At 37.1% G+C, this 23,141-nt stretch overlaps 1 long non-coding RNA gene across 1 annotated transcript; it reads left to right on the top strand.

The window, feature by feature from the left end:
- Positions 1-7,902: 7,902 nt before the first annotated feature.
- Positions 7,903-22,537, top strand: LOC149798408 (uncharacterized). Its single transcript, XR_016421627.1, has 3 exons — positions 7,903-8,133; positions 21,173-21,367; positions 22,401-22,537. It is a non-coding gene; the product is annotated as an uncharacterized LOC149798408 (long non-coding RNA).
- Positions 22,538-23,141: the final 604 nt, after the last annotated feature.

The following is a 23,141-nucleotide window of genomic DNA, read 5'->3' on the forward strand; positions in this document are numbered from 1 at the left end:
CATGCATTACCGGGGTTGGGTTCAAAGGAACATCAAGTTGGGGTGGTAAATCCACCCTTGACAGACTGCTGGGGAGGGGGCAATGTCTGCTAATTATGTAGACCATGGGTGAATCGACATCCACTCAGAACTGAACAAGGCGTGGCCATGAATGGAATCGCAAGGGACCTGAATAGCTGTAGGAGATAGAGAAGGGGAATACCCTGGTACAGTTGGTCCAGAGTCTCTGGGAGACAATAAAATGAGAGAACGGAAGTGGAGGTAGTGGAAGGGTGAAGGACGTGGTTTCTGGACTAAAGGGGTACTGGGTTGCAGTCAAGAAATAATACAGATGAGTAGAAACACAGGACAGGAGGAAAATCTATCACACTAAGTCAGATGATGAAATAGGCCGTCACTTGGTCGAGTGAAAGACGAGTGATAGGGTTTGGAATATTGAATTTCATTTGAGGAAGGACTATCTGTAATTGAATGGCATTAAATTTGTTGTTTATTTGAATTTCACCTTTTGTGTATTCAGTAATTTAACTGTCGGCATCGCTGACTGGGGGCTCGGAGCTTTGTATCTCTATTACTACTTCAATTTCTAACAAAAACGAGCTAGGGTGGGTATTCTGTAATAATTAAATATAAAACTGGGAGCACCCCACCCCAGCCTAAGGTAGTCTACGAGACCTTCACATACACGCTTACAAAATACCAGATTGTTCAGAACGAATTCCAGGCCCTCGAATGTGATGATGTAGCAACAGTTTTGATGTCTCACAATAACAATAGTCAGAACTCCTCTGAGTACATTCACAATAGTCTCAGAATAATAGTTTATTCCAGACAGTAATATCAGCACTATATAAATCCAGATAGTAATCCAAAGGAACATTTATTATCACATATTTAAATACAGCATTACACACATCTGCAGACTGATATTAAGACAAAACACAGGAAATAATGACTATAACAATGAATTAATTGTCCATGTTATCGCCGTATATGTATACAGTCAACACGTCAATATTTGCCTACTCCATACATGACCCATTTCACATTACCCTACCTTGCACCATAACCCACATGAATGAACCATCCAAACAAAAATCTACAGATATGCACCAAGTTAAAGGTCACTCTATTTGTATTCATAACAGCTACCCTAATAAAGAATCAGAAAGCCTTACGCAAGAAATCTTGCTTTGAAGTAGTAGTCAAACATGCATGTGAGAATATAATAACACAATTATAGAGGAAGTTATCATATAAAAGACACAAACATATACAACATAAAGCAAGAAATTACTCCCATACACGTGAAAGTGCATCAGCAATCAAGAGGTATTTTCCCTTGAAGTGTCAAATTGTAACGTTATGTTAATGCAACATCAAAGTACATTTCAACATCATCTGATTTTTCTTTTGTATTGTGTTAATGTAAGTAATCACGGAATACAATAATAGGAGAAGGAACTGACTTAACATACAGTTTAAAGTATTGCAAAACCAATATCAAAGTCAAGAACTACTCAGTAGTGGACTAATGTCTTTCGAGCTTGTTTAATGTTTTAAAGAAATAGCACATTGTATGATCCACACCATGTTTGTCTACTTGAATTAATAAGACATTAACCCTACGTCACTTGCATCAACATGCATTTAAAAAAACTGGTTGAAATCTTGAGGTGAAAGAATTGGTACACTCTTAGGTATGACCCATAATCAATCCTAAGCAATTGTGGGACAAAACAACGTGGTTCTCTTGCTCAACAAATAGGTCAGGTTTTCATCAATTTTGGAGATAGGCGACATTTTCAATAATATCCAGCCATACACCAACATCACCTCAGGTGCTTGTCACTGATAGGCACTGGGAATTAAAAGATAGGCTTAACTTTAACCTCTACAGGTTTAACATGTTAATGTCCCACAATATATCCTAAATGCGGAACACGAACAAAGCAAAACTCGCTTTTAATTAAAGTATTGTAAAATTTGCATGACTCCGTAGAACAAAATATTTCCGAATGGTTTCAATGTAATTTGTAGAGGTGTGGCTGCATATAATAACGTCATCGACGTACACTTAACTGCCATATATACCAAATGTTATCATGTTCATAAAATGCTGGAAATTTGATGGAGAATGGTTCATATCACATGGCAACATTTTATGTTAATAAAGTCCATCCTGAATAACAAATTCCGAGTTTTGTTCTCCTTTTCCATGCATGGAGGCTGCCAAAAGCCTTTCAAAAGGTGGAATATTTAGTGACATATTTTCTCTGTTTTCAATGTAGTAAATGCAATCATCATTTCATGATATTGGAAACGAATTTGGTTTGGTCACACTGTTTACCTTTATGTAGTCAATGCACGTACGGAAAGTACCATCATGTTTCGAAACAATAATACATAGGTACACCAATTACTTTTACTTGGTTCAACAAGATCATTCTCCAAGAAATATTAAATTTCTTTTTTCAAATATTCCTGACTGAGAGAAATCATACAGTACAACTGTTTTTGCACAGGTGTAGAGTCTAGACATCATCATAATGCTTATTTCTTCCTGTCTGAACATCTGGAAAAAAGACTATAATCACATAATAGTTTTTTTTTTTTTTTAATTCAGTCTGCTCTTGTTGATGTAGACGTGAAGGTTTCTAGTCGAGATACTCTAATAATTCCGAATTCCTAAAACTGATTAATTCAAAATCGCCACAATCCGATTCGACGCCATTGTGGAAATCCTCACGCTGTGGAGCAGGTACAACTAAATTGATAGAGAGATTAACAGTGTTATCTCTATGAACATATTCCTTTGCAATATTTTCCTGGCAGAGTTGTTTCTGTTTACGCAACTTAGGAGTGTTGATATAGATTAAGTCACTTACATTCTTTGTTAAATTGCATATAAACCAGATTACTTATGCGGAAGAGGTCTTCATTTTTGACTGAGTAAATTGAAGATTTGTCGATCCTGCTTCACAATCATTTTACGACATTTAGTCGAAATTAACACATAATCAAGAAGATTAATCAAAATTTTAATATGATTTTTGTCTTAATAACAAGAGTTTTGAATACTCCTCTGGAGACAAAAGTCAAAATACCAGTTATTTCACTCAAGAAAACAAAGCACCCAAGAATGTCTACTACGTTGAAATAAAGGAACATCTGAGACACAATTAAAAATATGGAAACATTACAAAAACTGTTATTAAGGTCAAAAAACACAATAGTCCTTAGAGTGTCCCAAGAGAAAGGAGAACGAGTATAATTATCGTTGAGAAGCACAAACAGAAGAATAGGAACCCGCTCCAGCAAATAAATTAAATACAGGACATAACAAGAAAATCAAGAAGAAACCATGCCAGTGAAGACAGTAAAAAAGGCTGAGTAGCAAATAAGAAGAAACAAGGACTTTATGATTTGTTTTAAAATTGAATTGTGTTTGACACTTGCGAGAAAACATCAAAAATGAAAATAATTTTGTCTTTTTTTCTCGATTAACTTTTAGTGTGGATAATGCAATCGAACGCACTGGGACACACACACACACACACACACACACACACACACACACACACACACACACACACATACTCAAACACATTATCCTGAGCGGAATTTTTTGTTTGATTTGGCAATCATGAAATAGTAATATTTTCTAGCAAGGTCCTGAAATGGACAATTCTGGGGTTTGAATGGAAGCAACGTATGGACGTGACGTCTTCCTCCTGCTTTTTAGTGGTTTGAGTGATTGTTGCTAATCTATGCATCTCAGTGATGGTGAATGTCGACTTTGTCATATAATGTTTTGAAATCATGGATTTTGAAGGTCTCTTCTCTTAGGTTTTGCTATAGCCATTATTGTCAAGTGTAATAACTTTGCCAGAATGTCTTGCAATTGACTGATCATTTTGTATTCACTCTCTTTCTTCTTTACAGTATTCAAGAGTTTCATCTTGTCTTCTTGTTCTTTACGTTTAACTCTTGCTATGTTTGAACAAATGTGCGTTTCTATTTTTTATGGAGTTGCAAAACGACCTGTAAGTCTTCGTTCGTATTTCGTTCTGAAGTCTTGATAGAATCGCAACGATGAAGAAGTAGGTGAATCTGCTACGACCGGCAAAATTTCTTGCAAAGAAGACAAGGATTGAACAATGCCAAATTGTAATCATCATCTTTTTGGAGAATAATCGCACCAGTACCAGTAGTCTTACTATCTGTCAGTCCTGTATAAGAAGTATTCACTGCAGGCGCACACCAAAAAATCGTCTCATTTCACCCCTGTGTATTCGACTTGAGTTCTTTAGCAATGGTATGTCACATGTCTACCGTACTCGGATAGGAAGATAGAACATAGACCTTGCCTGAATTATGTTAAAGAAGTACTTTAGATTATTGCAGCATCTGTTGTCATGGTAAATATGTAGACTATCATCACGTGCAACTTGCTGTTTAATCCAGTGTAAGTGAAGTCAGCATGGGCCATTACCACGAGTACAGGCATTGCTATCTCAAAGAGAAGAGTGTGTACTGAAAGGCAAGTGTGCTTGAAGAGGGTCTTGGTCTATGGATTGGCAGTAAGATAAAGCTTGCAGAGAACATTGACGTGGTGCCACATGAGCTAATCCTCTTTAGTTAACCATTCCAAAGACTCTTTTCAGGGATACTTCTCAATCACTGGCAATGAATGTATTATATAGTTTTGTGTGTCTATGTTTATGCACAAATAATGAAACTTAAGCCCTTTACCACTCTTGCCTGATGGTGTGTTTGTGTGTATAGTATATATATGACCATTCCTACCCCGTTATGTGATTATGTGCGGCTTAAGTACATTTCCTTTATATCCTATCCTTAGTTAGTAAGTGTGGCGTATTGATCACAACAACATCGTGTTGCAAAGTAAGTGCCGCGTGCTGAAGATTGGTTGTCCGAAACTTGGTCACTACACATGTCGTGTTTGATAGTAAATCTAGGGTATTGGATAGTAAAATCATAGGTTTTGGGTAGTATAGAAATGGATGTTGGTCGTGTGTATAGTTTTGACATTAACTTTCACCATATGACACAGGGAATTGTGCTAATTCCCCCTCCGCCGCATATCGTCATTTCCTTGTAAATGTACCTTAAGCCCCATATAGTCATTTCCTTGCATAAATGCGGCATATTGTTAATGACTATTTAGCCCCATAACTTCCTTTATTACTAGCTTGTGTCTTTGAGTTATGTTTGAAGCAAATATTGTGATGTTAGTTTAATTCACTTTTGGAACCATAATGCATTTTATAGTCAGCGACTTCTAACAATGTAACAATGTTTTCATTGCGCTCGCGATGACACAAATGTTAAATTTATAACTTTTTAAATTGTTAAATTCCACTTGAGAATATAGTGTCATGTTCAGGCCATAGGGTCAATGCTTTCAAAATGCATCCGGAATCCTGCATTTTTCGACATTTTGCTAAACAACTGGGATGTATTTTTCTCTCATCCAAGCCTTCGTTAGAAAAAAAAAACCCAAATAATACGAGACTTTGTATATAGATAATAAATATGGTATTCTCATTTTGCACCCCATCTCTCTCTCTCTCTCTCTCTCTCTCTCTCTCTCTCTCTCTGCTAATGGTAGTTATGCATCAAAAGTTGTGAGTGTTCCTAATGTTTGTAGGTTGAACCCGCGGATAACAATTCAAATATGACAATTAAAACAACTGATTCGCTACTATTTCCGAGATATTTAAGGTTTTAAATATTACGTCTATGTATATTGTCTAGATAATAGAGTAATACTAACTTGTTAGCCTAAGTCTGTTCATGTGTTTATGGCTGCTCTACATGATAATATTTCACCTGTCCTGTTAATGTAACACTTTCAAAAAGAGCAAAAGGGTTATATAAATAAAATGTATTACTAAAGAAAATGCAAGCAACTATTATGTATATATATATATATAACCTAGCAGCATAAACGTTGTATCCTTTCATTTATCCAATACCACATTCAGGATAGTCATTCTCACTGACCTGTTTTGCCGCGTAAATTAGAAACCCACCCACCAGCATGGCTTCCACAACAAAGGCATGAAGTCATCAACAAGAAAACATCCGTTGCACATATTAATCACAATGTTTCTTTTCTATAAATTAAATAGGTGAACGCAACAGAAACAAAATATCAATGAAGATTTCAAGCTGCACGTTTTTGCAGCACTTATATGTAGAGGACTTACAAAAAGCAAAAATCTCATGATGACCGTGAGGTACTCAAAATGAATGGCTGATACTTAGGATTAATATACTGCAAAATATGCAGGGTTGATGAGATACGCTTTTGCAATGTTAAACGAAAACCAAACCAAGGTATTTTCATTTATAAAAATGAATATGCGCGTAATCGTGATCAAACAAAACTACAGTTACTTAATTTATAAGAATGAATATGTTCGTGTTCAACGCACAGCCGTACTAAAACGAATGCCAAGTGATAGGTTTAGCTTTCTCGACACGTGCCAAGCAGACATCAAAATGTTCTTTGTGAAAAATATCTTCATGAATTTTATTTTTAGATGGCCATCTGATCAAAATCAAATCTCCACGGTCATATGTGTAGATATAACCGACACAAATAAGAGGTCATGTTATGGTCATCATGTGGTTTATCAATTAAATCACAGCTAGTGACGCAAGTAAAACATAATTATTAACGATACATCTCTATAACACGAACTTTCAATCATTTTAGGATACTAAATATAAGTGGACTGGATATTCAAATGGTCACCAAAACTTGAAATGTTATCAGTGTCTGTCGCAACTGCACGCAGGACTGTCAGACTGATTTTGAGGGTACAAACAAGTTCGATGGATGTACACAATGTGAAAGACTGCACCATGTTAACGCAAAGACATTTTGCGTTCTTCTCAACGGGCAGGGAAGCAATATTACACTTTGCTAATAAAACTGGAGCACCGTGGTCCATGTTAAACGCTAGCTCCCTTTGACTGTAATTGAAGGCAGACAAACTGGCTATTGGCACACTTTTGTCGTCTTTGTAAGCTATAAATATGCTGTTTAACTGATATTTGTGTACAAGGTCTAGCCTTATTTACGAATATATAATGTTCTGAAAGAAAATATCTGAACAACATCATGGTTATATTACTGTGTCTTAGGTATATTTATAAGGTTGTGGTGAATGCAATTATTATTTCCTACTTATGACAGGTTTGAAGAGTCGTTTTCAGCTCTGTTAAGATATAATTTGACAGTAATAATTTATTTAAAATTTGGTCATTTGAATTACATAGTCATCATTATATTTTGGACAAAATTACTACTTGGTATCATTGTGATCCATCAAAACTGTCGGTACAACATCCTATTCAAGACTATTGGCACGTTAGCACATTCAATATTGAAATTCATTCTATCCTGTTTAACTTGTGATAAAACATTTATGTTATATTGGAGTTTAACTTACAATACAATACGTTCCTCTTAAATGTTCACTTTGTAATTTCGTAACATAGAAATTTAAATGTATTTGTTGATTGTACTAATTTTGATAGTTTCTTTTCTTTCTGCTACTTAACTTAAGACCATGATGTCCTAACATAGTACAATATTAACTGGATAGTTTGTACCATTTGTAAACCTGGGTTCTGGTCAAAGGATGCAGCTGTAAATTATATGAGGCAGAACAGTGAATAATTGTTATCACCAAGCTGGGCAAAACTGTTATAGAATTATAGTTCAGAAATGGTAGGCATTGTAATGAATATTGGTGTTATGGATTGATATATGGACGGACGGGATTTCAAATAGAGCAAACATTATTCAAAATCTTTTTGCAATAAATAAATAAAGGAAATACCTTTTTTTCTAAGGCACGATGAATTTTGCTCTACATAAGTCTGCAGTCCAGTCAACAACATTATATTTTGAGAATTTCCTCTGGACTGCTGATAAGGCTGTGGATGGGAACATAGATGGCAGCAATGCGATAACGTCAAAGACATGTAGCGCAACCGCTGTTTTTGTAGACAAGGCTAACCATACCTGGGAAGTTGAAATTGGCTTCAACATTATTGTAAAGACCATCACGGTTTACGGACAAACAAATCAAGGTATAGTTGTGTCTCAAAATTTGATCGTTTTAACCTCATCAAGAGAGGCTTGTCAGCTTTTAATGGTCTTTTCTAAACATGTTAACAGTCTAACAAGTCAGTTTGTAGACGTTTATTATTATTATCATTATTATTATTATTATTATTATTATTATTATTATTATTATTATTATTATTATTATTATTATTTCACATAAAATGAAAAAAGAAATTACATCGGTAAATAGTGTCGCAGAGATTTGCGTGCAGGTCATAAACTGTCGTTTGACTAAAATATTGCCTCGACCTCATTGGGAAGCTAATGATTCTCAAGGATTGAGAAAGGCAGAGTAAATGGAATAGTTGCTTCAGGACAAGCAACACTATTTGTTGAATGTCGATTGAGTTGTGGTGATCGGCAAGTTTACCATTTATTTTATTCATTTATTTTATTGCGAATGTGACTTTAGATTATTCACTCGTTTTCTGCAGTCAACGTTTTCATAAATATATTACTTGATACAGATTAAGCAAGTCATGAGATACGTTGTGCTTTCGCTCGACGTCCTAACTTGTGTTGGATAGTATAGGTAACTCATGTAGCCGAACCATAGGTACATCTTGAAATATGATTTTCAGACGTTCGGAATAATCTGTTTCCAATGAGTAACATATGAAGCGGGGCACCTTGGTCTTCTATTTGTTTTACTCTGCATGGGTGCGGCGGACAGCAACACACAAATTGCGTTAGTCGTGAGTTTTTTTATACCGGACACTTTCCCAGGGTTTGTTATCAGTGTGACACGTGTACGTCAGCGCGCTTAAAAAATGGCTCCATAGCCTTCCCACTTGAAATAAATTAGAAAGTTATAATTCTAAAAGGTGTAATTGGATGAAACAAGTGTAAGTGGCTCCACATTTTGTGATCAATAATGTGTCTTCAAGTACTGTTGGATACACGCTGATATAATTAGAAAGGGTTGAGGCCCTATTCCGTGTGTAATATATTAGGTTGGCGCTCTCGGACTAATACCTTTATGGTGAGCAAAAACGATGGGACCGCTCGTATGAGCGTTCCAAGCTAAATGTGATAAATAAATTATAGGAAACCTTATATTAGAAATATCAAACAATATCTATATAATGTCACTATCAATGATCAATTAACGACAACTCAAAATGCATCCTCACAGCATGCGATGACATTAGTAAAAAGAGAAGAACTCGAAAACGATCACGTATGGAAAAAAAGTTGCATAATATCATTACTGGCGAGTTGGATGATGTTCATTTTCAACAGACGACAACGATTTATCTCCTTGATTGTTCTATCACATTTATTCATCAAGGTCACATGTAGATATATGTGCTGATGTGAATTGGAGACAATCCCGTCTTGGTTTTATGGCCCAGTGATAACTAAAATTATACTTAATGGTTATAAAACTCACCAGATCTCGACGATATTCGCAAAAAGATGAACACACATTTCAGTCGTAGGGCAATATATATTATAGATTATACGGTAGTTGACGGACAATGACTGCAGAGGAGGAATGAAATATGCTGACACTTCTTTTGCCGAGAAAACCTTTCTGCCCAAATAATTATTCACTGATATTTTTGTACACGATATGACTTTCCTATTAGAGATATCAACGTCTTTGTATATACATTATGACAATATCAGGTCGTCACTCAATAGCCCGTTGGGCACAAAATAGGTTTTTAGGGCATACTGGAACGAACATTATATGACCACGTTCAAATTCACAACTCAGTGACCTTCACGCAGCGCGTGATACTATTCTCAGTGACCAGAAAGTTGTAAAATGTTATCTTGATCGTTTGTGTACGTCACGATGTCATACCACCCAAAAATAAATTTCAGAACTACATCATTATATTCTTGATGCAAAGGAAGAATTCGTCGTTGACAATGCCGCATATGTGTATTTCACATGATATTTTGAAATACAGAAAGAGCGACGAGTTTACAATGCCAGAACGAACAACACATGTCCTGCATCTGTTTGATCTTTTCTTCCTCCGGTTAATATATACTTTCTCAGAAAACAATTGATCGCCAAGAGATAAAATGAAGATTGTGTTATGAGGAACACATTAGATCATATACGGGTGGAACGACGTCACGGTGCGTCTTTTGTCACGATAACACATCAGATTCCCTTTGGAGTTCTGAACGGCTTTGACAGAATCAACTACGATAATTCATTCACACTTACCGCTGCACTGTGATATATGGAGTTTCCCTCGTGGAAAATCCCAACCAGAATTTATTGCCTTATTAATGGCGGTAAAATTAACTGTGCGACAGCACGTGTGACCAAACATTTAGTGTTACTGAGCATAGATGTGCGGGAATATCTCAGTGAGAAAACAATGTTGGAAAAACAGGTGCTAAACTCATTGGAACGGTCACTGAAGACGCCAGTTATCATCACGAAAATAACCGGTGAAGTTATTGATTTCACAGGATAATACAGATATTGAAAATCTTTCAACAGCGGTGTAGCCATAAAACTTATCTAACATCAAGCCCAAGCGTGGTCGGCTAATTTGCAATTTCTCTGCAAGTGTTTGTTAAATTTTACTCCGGTGATGTTAAGGACAGAAAAACCGCTCTGCAAAATATCAGGAACAACACTATTATTTTTCGGAAACATTATTTTCCACGGATTCAAAATCTCATATAGTAAATGATCCAGTTGCAAGTCACAAAGTTATGTATCTAAATGAGGCAGCTGATTCTGGTAAAACTAAGCTCAAGATCAACTTGCATACAAAATTTGGTTGATGACTCAAACCTCGTCGCGTTAACCCTACACCGAAACTTGCGTTCGACATGAGACAACGTCAAGTTACCTCACAAATTTATCGTGGAAAGGAAAATCCAGATTGGATACTGTACGTATGGATAACGAGTATATACATCGCATCATAATATGGGACGAGACATGTACCGAATTCGTTGACACGATATAAATGATTTTATGATGGTTGAGTAATAATTCTTGTTGCATAATCATGTGTGGGAATCAATGTCAGTATCCACCTATTTGTTGCAAATCTCCAAATCACAGGCTGGTGTCCAAAGTGAATGATTGTGATAAAGATCTAGACGATCATTGCACCACAGATAATAAACTATTTGAGTTAAAGTTACAAATGCGACTAAAATCTCACCTGAAAAGATGTGAAAAAATGCGTGAGGCGATCGTGAAAAACTCATTTGATGACTTTCGTGCCATCTTGTTCCCAGCGATATCAGCGATCGTCACAGGTAAACAATCACGTGACACTCTTCAGTGTGAATTGTTAAGGTTTCATAAGGACAGATACCCAAACGAATAAGCCTCACTCGTATACAGACGGTGGATACTATGGGAAAACAAATCAAAGTACCAATTACAGGATTGGAAACAAACCTCAAGCTGGAACTTAATTGTATAATCAAGATGCTGTTGTGTTTGGTTGAGCATGCGACGAGCGTTGATTCGACTCCATGGTGTCCTGCATACGCAACTTCCGTTCATGGATTAAATCGTCTAACAATATAGAGCTCACAGCTTTTCTTGTTCATTGACGATCGCGTAGAATCGTCAAATCTTGTATAACTTGCTATGTCGGTGGTCCAGTATGTATCACAAATCGCACACGTTGAACTTGATAGCATTTTCAAAAGCGCGTTGTTCAGCATCAACAAAAAATTGTCTCAACCGCTTCCGCAGAAAATTAGCATCATGATAGCAAACAAAATGTATCTTACTGACGTTATGATACCCAGCGGAGTTTTCCTGACTGAAGTGACCTCGCCTGGATCACACCATGGGCTTGGTACAACAACTAAATAATCATTGGATCTTGTTAATAATCAACGAGGTTATCTACGTGGTAACGTCATCATGATATTCCTTGGGTGTAACCGGCGACATGGTGATATGAGCCTTGTGTGCTGCCACGCTGAGATATCGCTTTGTTCATGCATCACCCTCCGTGATCATACTGTGTATCCGCCGGTACCACTACCAACTTTTCTCTCACACATCAACGTAATTATTGCTGCGACGGGTCACATTTAATTTTTTTTTGTTGTTAAACTTCAGATAACATCAGTATAAATTATTGTTCCACCTTCTATATCTCCAGATACTTATCGATATCAAACTAGAGCCATTCTGGCGCCTGCCAATATTAGTTCAACATAGGTCTCGGCGACTCCAGTGGTCATTATTTAGCCACGGCGGGTTTCATCGCTGTCGTGTTCGTAATTTAATTGTTTGATGCGGCTACGGCCGCAGAAAGTCTTTCTGCCATCATATAATCGTACCGCAAGTATACGGCTAAATTGTTCGAAAATGACTTGATCGTTTTAAACACCATCATGTCCCTTGCGATAATTTGATCCTGTTATGTTTCATAAACGCGTTTACGTATCCTAGAAATTCTCAGCCTTGATGAACCTGCGTCAGACTTGGTCAACTTAATGGTCCACGCACGAATATGCGATTGGATGTGCCGGCGACCTCGGTGGCCGTTTTCTATGTCAACGGTGTAGCCTTCTTGTGACAGAACCAACATATCCGCCTGGTGAACTTCATTGGGTGTTTTGACGTCAAACGACTACCATGGATTTAGTTCTTGATGCCGCTAAGTGAATCTGACATAAATGCTTGTCGCACCAACCAAATAGCGGAAATATATTTTATTTTAAACGCGAGTGGCATTTGCTTATTTGCAAACATTGTGGTGTCTTTCCAATAACCACGGCTCTGTAATAAATCGATTCCATCATAGGAGTGTTAACACTCCAATATGTTTTTAAGACCCTAGTCAATTCCCTCTTTTTTCACGATCAACTTTGTATGGCAGAGTTAAATCACAGTTACTGAATGTAAGATCGTGTCGGTGACATCCGCGATCAGTCTCCATGGCTGTTTTGTCACAATCGAGAGGATCTCGATGTTGTAAAATATTCAGTCGAGTCCCATTCAGATAGTAATTAGACCCCGATAAATGTTTCCTTACTGGGTATTTCGTTAATGGCGGCCATAGTCGCCTAGCACAATGACTATGCATTGCAGCCAACCAACTTGTTTGCCGTCGACATACATTTATATATTTTCATGCCACATCGCGCACACATACTTGTGGTTGGGTTCCGTTTATTTATCGCGGTGATTATATGTCAGTCTACTGCGTGCACGTAACACTTGCATCGCAGACAATATAAACGTGTGGGCATTTCATATCACTATGGCAGTCAATAAACTGACCACATACAATTAATTGAACAATTACAATAAATTGTCTGAAGAACGTTTACCATCCCGCGATTAGTTTCTCATAGTTAACAATTTATCAACAAAATAAAAATCCACCTGTAATAATCCATTTGGCATCACCCAATAGTGTGAGTGAGATAATCATATGACCATTGGTTTGCGGTAAGACCCATTTGTTACTTAACCTCGTTATGAGAATGCTACGACGAACAGGTTATATCTATTTGCGGCAATCGCCACGAAAAAGGCAAGGGAAGACGTTGGTGACTTCGCTTGCATGTCTGCGCATGAAATATCACCAGATTATTAATTAGAACTGGAAACGGTATTACAATTTATAACGAGGTAGCCCGGCAGAAAAGTATTGAGAAAATCGCCACGTTAGTCGCGAGTGAGTATGACAACATAGATAAATATTTATTGCAGCTTAAAAAATCATAAATCAAAGGAGGACTGTTTAAGATGGGTTTATCGAGAGATTTGACGTCTCACTAGGGTAAATGATGATGAGCCCAGACGAGCCAAAGTTTTAAAAGAGGAAGGGGTTACATTATCTGAATAAATGGTGTTAAAACATGAAATTAACATGCAGCTGAAAGTCGATTAAAATATCGAGTATAAAAACCGATTGAAAATCATAATGAGACCCCTCCCATTTAAATAAGGATATAAACCCCATCGGTGTTAAGCAATCGCGACACCGTAATTTCTCGATAATGTTACCGTCGACGTTCATCCATTAGAAACCCTCGTGCGGAGTTTACTGGCCGGAAATAATTCCCACCATACCATCAAAGAAGCATCAGCAACCTGTCAGCGATTGAACGCGAGTCGAATCATGGACTCACATATCATCCTCGTGCTGGTCAACGGGGTGATTAACTACAACGTTTACAACAGTGACTAAAGTCCTCGCCGAAATTAAATTATTTGTCATCACAATTACACAGGTAACTTGCTAATATCAATAATGGGAAGCACGTTGAATAGGAATAGATTAATTTCACCACTTGATAGAATAATTGTAAATACCACTACAGTTCCAACGCGATGGTGCCAATGTCGAAAATGATGCCAGAATCTGATGTTGTATTTCCCAGCCCGAGTATGGCGCACCCGGTAGCACACTTGAGATAGAATTGGATCAGTTCCATTTATATTACAGCTTGCTCAACATTACGTCGGTGCCGTTTGGTGGGATACCAGTCAATAATACACTATTGTTTTAATGAAAAACGCAAGGAAAATCAATAAATCCTAAATAGCATTTCTAGGCGGCGTTTGCGAGACAATCATTGCTGAATTTAAAAATGGCGTATATGCACAATAACAGGACAATATTCTCGTTCATGTGCCGACACTAGATTCGGACATGTAGATAAAACCGTCCGGGTACCGAATTGACATTAGTACATCGTCAATCAAAACGGTGCCCGAGTGCGACTGGGAAAAAACTGTGGGGGAAAATAACTGTGGAAAATTCTCCTGATAGCGATAGACGTCACATTGCACCCGACATCGTGTCCATCATATACACTATCAAGGTAAATCTCAGGTGGGACGCCATCAAAGTTTTTCATCGTTGGATGGCAGAGTGTATCGCGAAAGGGATAGATTTTGTATAGTTTTTCCTTGAATATATCTCTGTGCGACTTGATAATGGTCATAACAATATTTATTGCCGTGTTAGATTCACACTGACATACTGAGATATGCGTTTGCTTCATTTCTTAAAGAAACACTTCCCGTTAGTTTGTATATCATTGGCACGACGGGGTAATGTTCAGCTACAATTAGCCCCTGATGTTAATTGAATAAATAATGAAAATCGTTCACAATTACTCCGTCAACCGAGTCCGAGCTGTAAATTTACGCTTGCCTGTCTGTTGAGCTCATGAGTTATTCGCCAGAATTTTTCCAGTGGCCACAAAATCGGTAAGAAGGTCATTGGGGTTGTTAAGATTAAGGTAATTGACGCAGGGCTGTTTGCCGCCTGGCGTGGGATTTCTGTGATATAGGACAGATTATCTAGATTAGTTTCTGGAGTTGGAGACAGGAATAAATTGCCAGTCGCTGCGCTGAACAAATCTACGCGGACCATTAATTTTCGTAACACTAGCGGTCTGCCACTGCCAATAAACAAAACAAAATGCTTGCCAAGGACAGTAAAAGCATCATTGTCGCATCAGCAGCACGACTAAGTAATTTGGTGAGCAACAATGCCTAAGGCAATTTATTGCCTGAATGACAACAGTCGGGAAACATAACGGCGAATCTTGTCGCAGGGTGAGGGCTACCACGGAGAGAACTGAGATGGCAAATCTCCGCAACATTTAAGTTGCTGAAATAACATAAAATAACATCAAACGTGTATCAGTTGCATCATTTGAAATGGACGAACCAGTTTATAAGGATGAGTCTAAGCGCTATTATTGACATTATTCTATTTATGTTCATGTGCCAAACAATTATATTTATAGGTTCGGTATATAAACAGGTATTTCTTGCACGCTAAAGCCTTTTTTGAGGTCGAAGGAACTCTCGAGAAGCAAGATGTCAATCCGTACGTCGCGGAGAAACTGATTTTGTTAACAAAGACATGACGGCGCTACTTAACAGAGCCAAATACATCATCGGCGGCAAGGAAAAAAAAAACATGCATAGACAACGGTGACGTGAGAACAACAATGCCTGGACTTGCGCTGTACTTCGATGACTATTCCGGTAGCAATAATCCCTCAATGATGTTATCCAACGACACCACAAGTAATGATGATTACAGCAGATTTGGATAGCCGGTAAAACTCCTTTGTCGCTTCAGCCGCCGTAATGATGCTAAGGTAGAGGGAACGATGGAAACCCAGCTTTACCATTTGCTGTTTCATCGCCGCTAAATAAAAATTTCAGCATGGGATATGCAGTACAACGAGCACAAATTAATGGCGAGGTCAATTTAGTTGCGTAGTTCAATCGCAACACATCTTTGGGCTTTTTAGAAATGTTAGGTTATTTTTGGGGCCAAACTTATAGCTGTGCTGACAACGAGGTTATTTGCAATGATGCTGCAGCCGGTGATGAAAAAGTTACATTGCCAAAATTGTCCACTACTAAGTTTTATGTCAGGAAGTGGTCACTCTCCGTTTCGATAGCTGTCGATGGCTTCGTATACTGTTCAAATTGCATTCAGTGTGTTTTTCATGTGGTAGATCAAAGAACACCGATAGGTTTCTGCTCCGTGAGATGTGTTCATAGCGTTTCACGACAATGAAAGGTTAAATGCTCATGAAAAACCCATGGCATTTGATTGACTTGGAGTCAGTGACGGTTCTTTACTGTTAAATGGTCTGAGATCATGCATACGTCCAATTCTGGCGGAATATCGTCCCTTTCGGCAGCAATACTACCTCTGATGGCCTCTTGCAAAGCCGTTGCCACTCCCATTGCAACCGTTATTGCAAAATATGCTGATACTAAAATATCACAAAAACCAAACAAGGGTGTGCGTGCTAGAAAAGAACGAGGCCGGGGTCTGAGACTCATGCTAGACAGGTTCAAAGTGCACGGCAACTGGTTACGACAGTCTTGATGAGGCCACCGCCGTCAAATTTTGATTTACTTCAAACGGTACAAACAAATCGAATAATGTATTGGAGAGGTGCCTTTTATGCCCGATAAATTACCTGATGCGCAACAATCCCATGAAACATGAATAAATAATCTAGACTCCAATGATAGTCCCACTACTCACATGGTTGCATATTACATCAATCCACGCAACGTCATATATTGTATTGTTATTGTCCGATGATACCGCGATAATTTATCAAGTACATCGCCGCGAGTGGAAGCGTTCAAACGCTATGGGTATCTACGCTGTCAACACAAACCGCGGTAGATCCTACTCTGTGTGGGGCAGAAGTTACAGCGGCGGCACTTATTGCCGTGAAAAACTCAACCAATCCGGTGACCGCGTTGCACAATTATAAGGACACATCGAATTTTATAACCATCATCTCGGGCCATCAAACATTGCTGTAATTGAAATAATAGCATTACCATATATATTTATGGATGATCAAAAGAGAGGAGAGACGGCAAAAATAACTGCCTGCATGAACGCATCAAAGTTTGAACACAAAATACGATTTAACCACATTAGTGGTATACACTGGAGTAAATAAGGAAAAACTTGTCATATTTCAAAATCAATTTTGGCCAGATAACAAGTATAAATATTAGAATAACTGATTTTAGTACTAGAATGCCTCCGTTGGTCACCAGCAATTTCGCCACAATCAACGAGGTAGGTAAAATTAGAAATGCTGATATATCCCTTGCGCTTCTCGCAGATGAAATATGAAGTCTTATTTCTCTCGCCCGCAATACCATGCGGGAGAACTCAACATGAACACAAATAATGTTGTTGCTGTGCGCAAACCAGAACGAGACCATGAAGCGTTGAAATAACATAGGTATACATCCTAACTGCTGTGCAGAAATGTGATATATATACGAACATGTAAAGACATTTGCCCGTTTACGTGAAAATATCCTGGACAGCTTTAAAACCGTCGATAAATTTTTTGGGAAAACCCAGTGTTTTTAAAATAAACCATGCCGATATCTCTACGAAACCAACCACACTGGAATCAACGGGAAATAATGTTAAAACTTTACAATCGGAACTGAAAATTGCCAAGACCGGTAAATATACAGACTCACAATCCAGTTGGTACCGCCGATATATCAATTAGTGAATTCCACAGTGACAGTAAAACCATTGAATCATTATATGGAAATCCCAATAAAATTTCATTGAAACTTTCTGATGTTGCCAGGAAACTAGCCACTCTGGCAATAGTGGTAACACAAAACACTAAAATTATGTCTTTACAAACTAATCTCGAGCTAATACATGAGATCAGAAACGTTTAGTATGAAATGTCTGAAGTCCGTCCTCATGAGTTTAAGAAAGGAGATCTGGAAAATCAGCGGGAAAATAGATATAAACCCTATGGTTGCGTGAATGCCAGCCCAAATGGGTATTATATATACAAATGTGGTATTCGGATTAATAGCAATCCAAGGACGCATGAAATAACTGTTCTGAACACACGGCTCAATTCATCTATATAAAGGTTGAATGACGTACAAGGCGGTGTATATCCGACCATTGAAATAATTCATAATCTAAGATAGACTTTGAGCAAACACTTCTACACATAGTTGCATCTGGATCAAGGGACGTCGATGCGATTAAGACTAGAGGAGTATTTCACCTCTTTACCTGAACATAGTATGGACTGGCGATGTGAGACCAAATTCATCGTTAGTGTCCAGTGCACCCTCGGACCATATAAACCACCGTTGAGTCCAGAGGATGGTTACAAAACTGGAATAGACCTCTGAATATTATAGGAGGGGAAAAGTAGATCGGTTAAATGCTGTTTTTAAATTAGCCAAGGATGACCAAATCTGTCTAAAACATACTATGTTTACTGCATTGAACTTTTAAATATAATTGCGAAATTCAATTATGGATGGGGTGGGTCTTGCGGATTGCTGTGATTCTCCTTAGATAATAAATAGACCATCAGTATTACCAACATAAACATTCAACGACGCAATTGTGAGTGTGAATTGATAAACGACAACTGATACTACAACAATATAAATGTAATCCCCAGCCAGTTCAAGAAGGACGCGGTATAATCGATACTGCATCTGAATCATGAATGCTCAAAACACTGCAAGCGAGCTGTTTTGTATTGGCTAAACATCACAATTTTGTACACGCGGTGACATACACTTGTCAGAGTCCCCAACTCCCAGCAACATCTGGCTGCGTGTCAGTATATAAAGGTTTTCGCGACCCACCCCCACATTTTTGTTTCCATCCACCTCGCCCAATGTGAGTTTGAAAAATAGAAGGCCAAGATGTTCCTTCTCTTCTGTTCAATGTTTTTGAATTATGTATTGTAAGTCTGGTGGATAGAGATGGTAAGGAACCGCAAAAGAGATGCATGTTTTGGCTTTCTCGACTTTTATATTTCAGAGGGGAATTTTGATCGTGATTCTGGCTTTGTTCACTGCATGAGCAATATTTCCCTACTGAATCCTCTACTTCTAAGGCACCCACGTACTCATAGTCTCTTGTCAATGCTCATCAGACCTAGATAGGTCGTATGGAGTATAATTTATTGCTCTTTCGGGCGGCGGCTGGTGATGAGCAATACTAGTAGGTCAATTCAGTTGCTCTGCAGGTTGATCTTTATCTTCTCCTCCCAGGCATCAAATAAGCCATTTGACCTGATTCACGTCTAGGAAGCAAATGTAATTGTATTATAGAACTCATTGGCGAACTCCGCTAATATTTTGAAACGGCCCCTAGATCGATCCAATTTGATTTAATTTCGTTAATGAATCAGCATCACGATATATATGGTGCCTCATAGAGAAGTCATTTTTTTGATTCCTGAAATGAAACTATTGTTTTACAAAGGTCCCATCTAAGAAATGTTCACATTGTTGACTGATTAATTTAGAAGGAGTGATGATTATACAGCAGGACATTGATCACACTGAGATCACGTTGAACATGTTTTACCAAACAATCCGTTCCAGGGTAATGATCAAGTCGACCATCTTGTTGTCTTAGATTTACTACTAGTATGGGATGTTGATATATAAGGAACATGTATACACAGTGGTGAGTAGAGCATAGTCTTTAAAGTTGGGTTTCCTAAACTTGACAGTGAACGAACTCAGAATATTTCTTTCAGTGCGATGGTCGTTTCTGGAAATGTTCATTTTAGAGGCTAAGAAAACTCCTCTAGCTTTATCGTCAGCCGATATAAGAAAGGGCAATATTTGGTCATGAAACTGCCCTGAAAAATGCATGTCTTTTAAGGTCTGAAACTGTTCAATAGAGCTCAGGGAAAGATAGAGTTCAAAGTCAATGTTCATTGCATACATTGAATAATGGGCGTGAACAAGCTCGTATGGGAGTGCTTTCAAAACACAAACGAACTCTGAATTCACCAATCAGCAATATACAATGAATATTAATATGTTAAAACACGAGACATACATCATGGTTTGAGTATAGCTCATAAAATCTTTTCTATAAGAAATGAAAGACATGGCTATAATGAGTATCCTAAGTAATATAAACAAAATAATTGTTGTTTTAAACTCACCAAACCTAGATGTCTTTCTGTCAAGAGATAGAAAATAAATCTGAATCAAAAAGAATAATGCCATTACGGGGAAAAATTGTTTTCTCCATCCACACCTAAACTGATCTTTGACTAAGATCTTTAATTTTGCAGTGAAGTTCATCCATGTTCATTGAAGGTAGACACAATTTTATTATTTAAAAAAAATGATTAATCGACTAAATTACATGTATAATTTTCTATGCGCAATACTCTAAAAAGACACACCCTAATCTCAGTTAACGAGGAACTCGGCGTCAATATAAAATTTTTCACACAGATATCAGCATCTAATTTAATATGATTAAAACTTTGTACCTAATATAACATTCATGTACAGGAAAAGTATATATAATTGTCTATGCGCAATCCTCTAATAAGACGCAGATCATGTTTCGGTGTTCGAGTTGAAGAAGCTTGCACACAAATTCCGTACAATAGTATTGACTTATACAGGATCTATTATACTGTGTTTATTTGTGAAGATGTGATGCTTTATGAAATTAAATGCTTACCTTTTTCTTACTTTTCTTTTAGGGGATGATCAACTTTCTGGCTTTAAGCTGTATCTTGGTAATAGCTCAAATTCGTGGACGTACAACCATCAATTAGTGGTGATCTCATCAGCTAATAACATATATGTTTCTAGACCTAATTATACCGTTGCCCGTTTCATCTCTTTGGTGAGGTTGAGCGATATATTGGTCATATGCGAAGTTATTGTTGATGGTGGTAAGTTGTTTATTATATTTTACACTATACGTGGTCACAAATGAATAACAAATCAGATACATTAATGATGCGGAGATTCCCATAAACATTAAAACAATATCAATGGCAGAAGAAATAGTAATTAACTCATAGCCAGGTGAGTTTTGGAACAATAGTTTTAGCAGCACATCTACTATTTTGTTCTCTTCCTCGACGAGATATTCGTCGGAACCGTTGTCCAAAATTCCACTCGTTTTGCTTGAAGTACTTCATTAATATCGCGTATGAACTGGCCCTCACGCTATTTATAAGCTTGATTAATAACTTCATGGGCAATAATGCTTATTTAATTTTGTTGAAAGTTGAACAAACATACAAATATATGCCCTCGAAGTTGTGTTGGGAGCTCTAAATAACCATTTGAAATAACGTTGATATGCTTTGATAATATATAAAAATTTATCTATGAACCTAATTACAGTGAAAATATCAAATGACTAAAGAAATTCTAAGCAAGGGTAAATTGATTAAAAGAGAAGAAAAGCGAAATTGGCTGTTTGTTTTGCTGAGTACTAAGAATGTAGCATATTAAAGAGTCGCATTTCATATGTAAAACATATTTATCACATACATACAAAAGCGAAACCACATCTCAAGATTGGTTCATGTTTTTGTTATTGGGTCAAACTATTTAAATTCCATGTATGACACTCTTGTTATACCAGGTGAGTGAGTAATATTATGATACTCATTACCTCTTAGATACATGTTAAAGTAAGAACTATTTATCCTTTGTAAAGCCCTCCCCCCCCCCGCCTGCAAGATGTGTTTTTGTCTTAATGATAAATGATGCATGTTTCCTGCTCATCCTCTTAAATCTAAGTTATCTCATGATTTGTTATAACTTCATATCTACATTATTCTGACAAAGCAATATTAGCATTCGTAAATCTGATGAAGATAAATGCTGAATTTATTTAATTTTATCATATTTTTATTTTTGCTAAATTTTATTTTTTAAAAATGTAATATTTTATATTTAACAAACCTCCAGAGTGTACCGATGGTGTCTTTTCCGGATTTACTGAATTCTGTAACAATACATGTGGAAAATGTGCCCATGGCCAGCCATGTAACAAAACGGATGGAACATGTCCTAACGGGTGTGAACCAGGATGGAAAGGAACTCATTGCAACCAAGGCAAGTGAAATGGTTTAAATAAATTAGAGTGATATTCTTAAAAGGTGTACCTTATTTCTGATATAAAAAGCAACATCAATGTACATGCATTAAAATTATGTTCTGTAACATACTTCTAAAATTCGTCAACCATTTTTAGTTTTAAAGATACAAAATTTCAATATGTGATTAATTTCCTTGTTGTTGTATTTTTTTAAAATGAAAACACTATAAATAATCTATTAAATTTTAAATGCATTGTTATCTTAAATTTAATCATGTTGCGTAAAATTAACTACAACCGAAGTAAAAACAAAATATTTATACCTGAATCATCTTATAGCCGTTTGGAAAGAAGGTTTGTATATCACTCATGTCACTTTCAGATGGTGGAATATGTCATTGCAAGGTTATATCAAGAGCTTCAAAAGTGTTAGTGTTTATCGTATGATCATATACATATGATGATTTAATTATCAAATATAAATATGACTAAAAACAAAATATTTGTATCAGCCAAAAATAATTTTTTACGTTACAATTATTGTTATCTCACAATTCATTATGTTTTCTTATTGCTTTATCACTAAGAGGCGTGAAACTGCTACTAAGATG

This window comes from Sinohyriopsis cumingii, chromosome 6 (genome assembly GCF_028554795.1).
Source record: "Sinohyriopsis cumingii isolate HCF-2022 chromosome 6, ASM2855479v2, whole genome shotgun sequence".
Taxonomy (NCBI): domain Eukaryota; kingdom Metazoa; phylum Mollusca; class Bivalvia; order Unionida; family Unionidae; genus Sinohyriopsis; species Sinohyriopsis cumingii.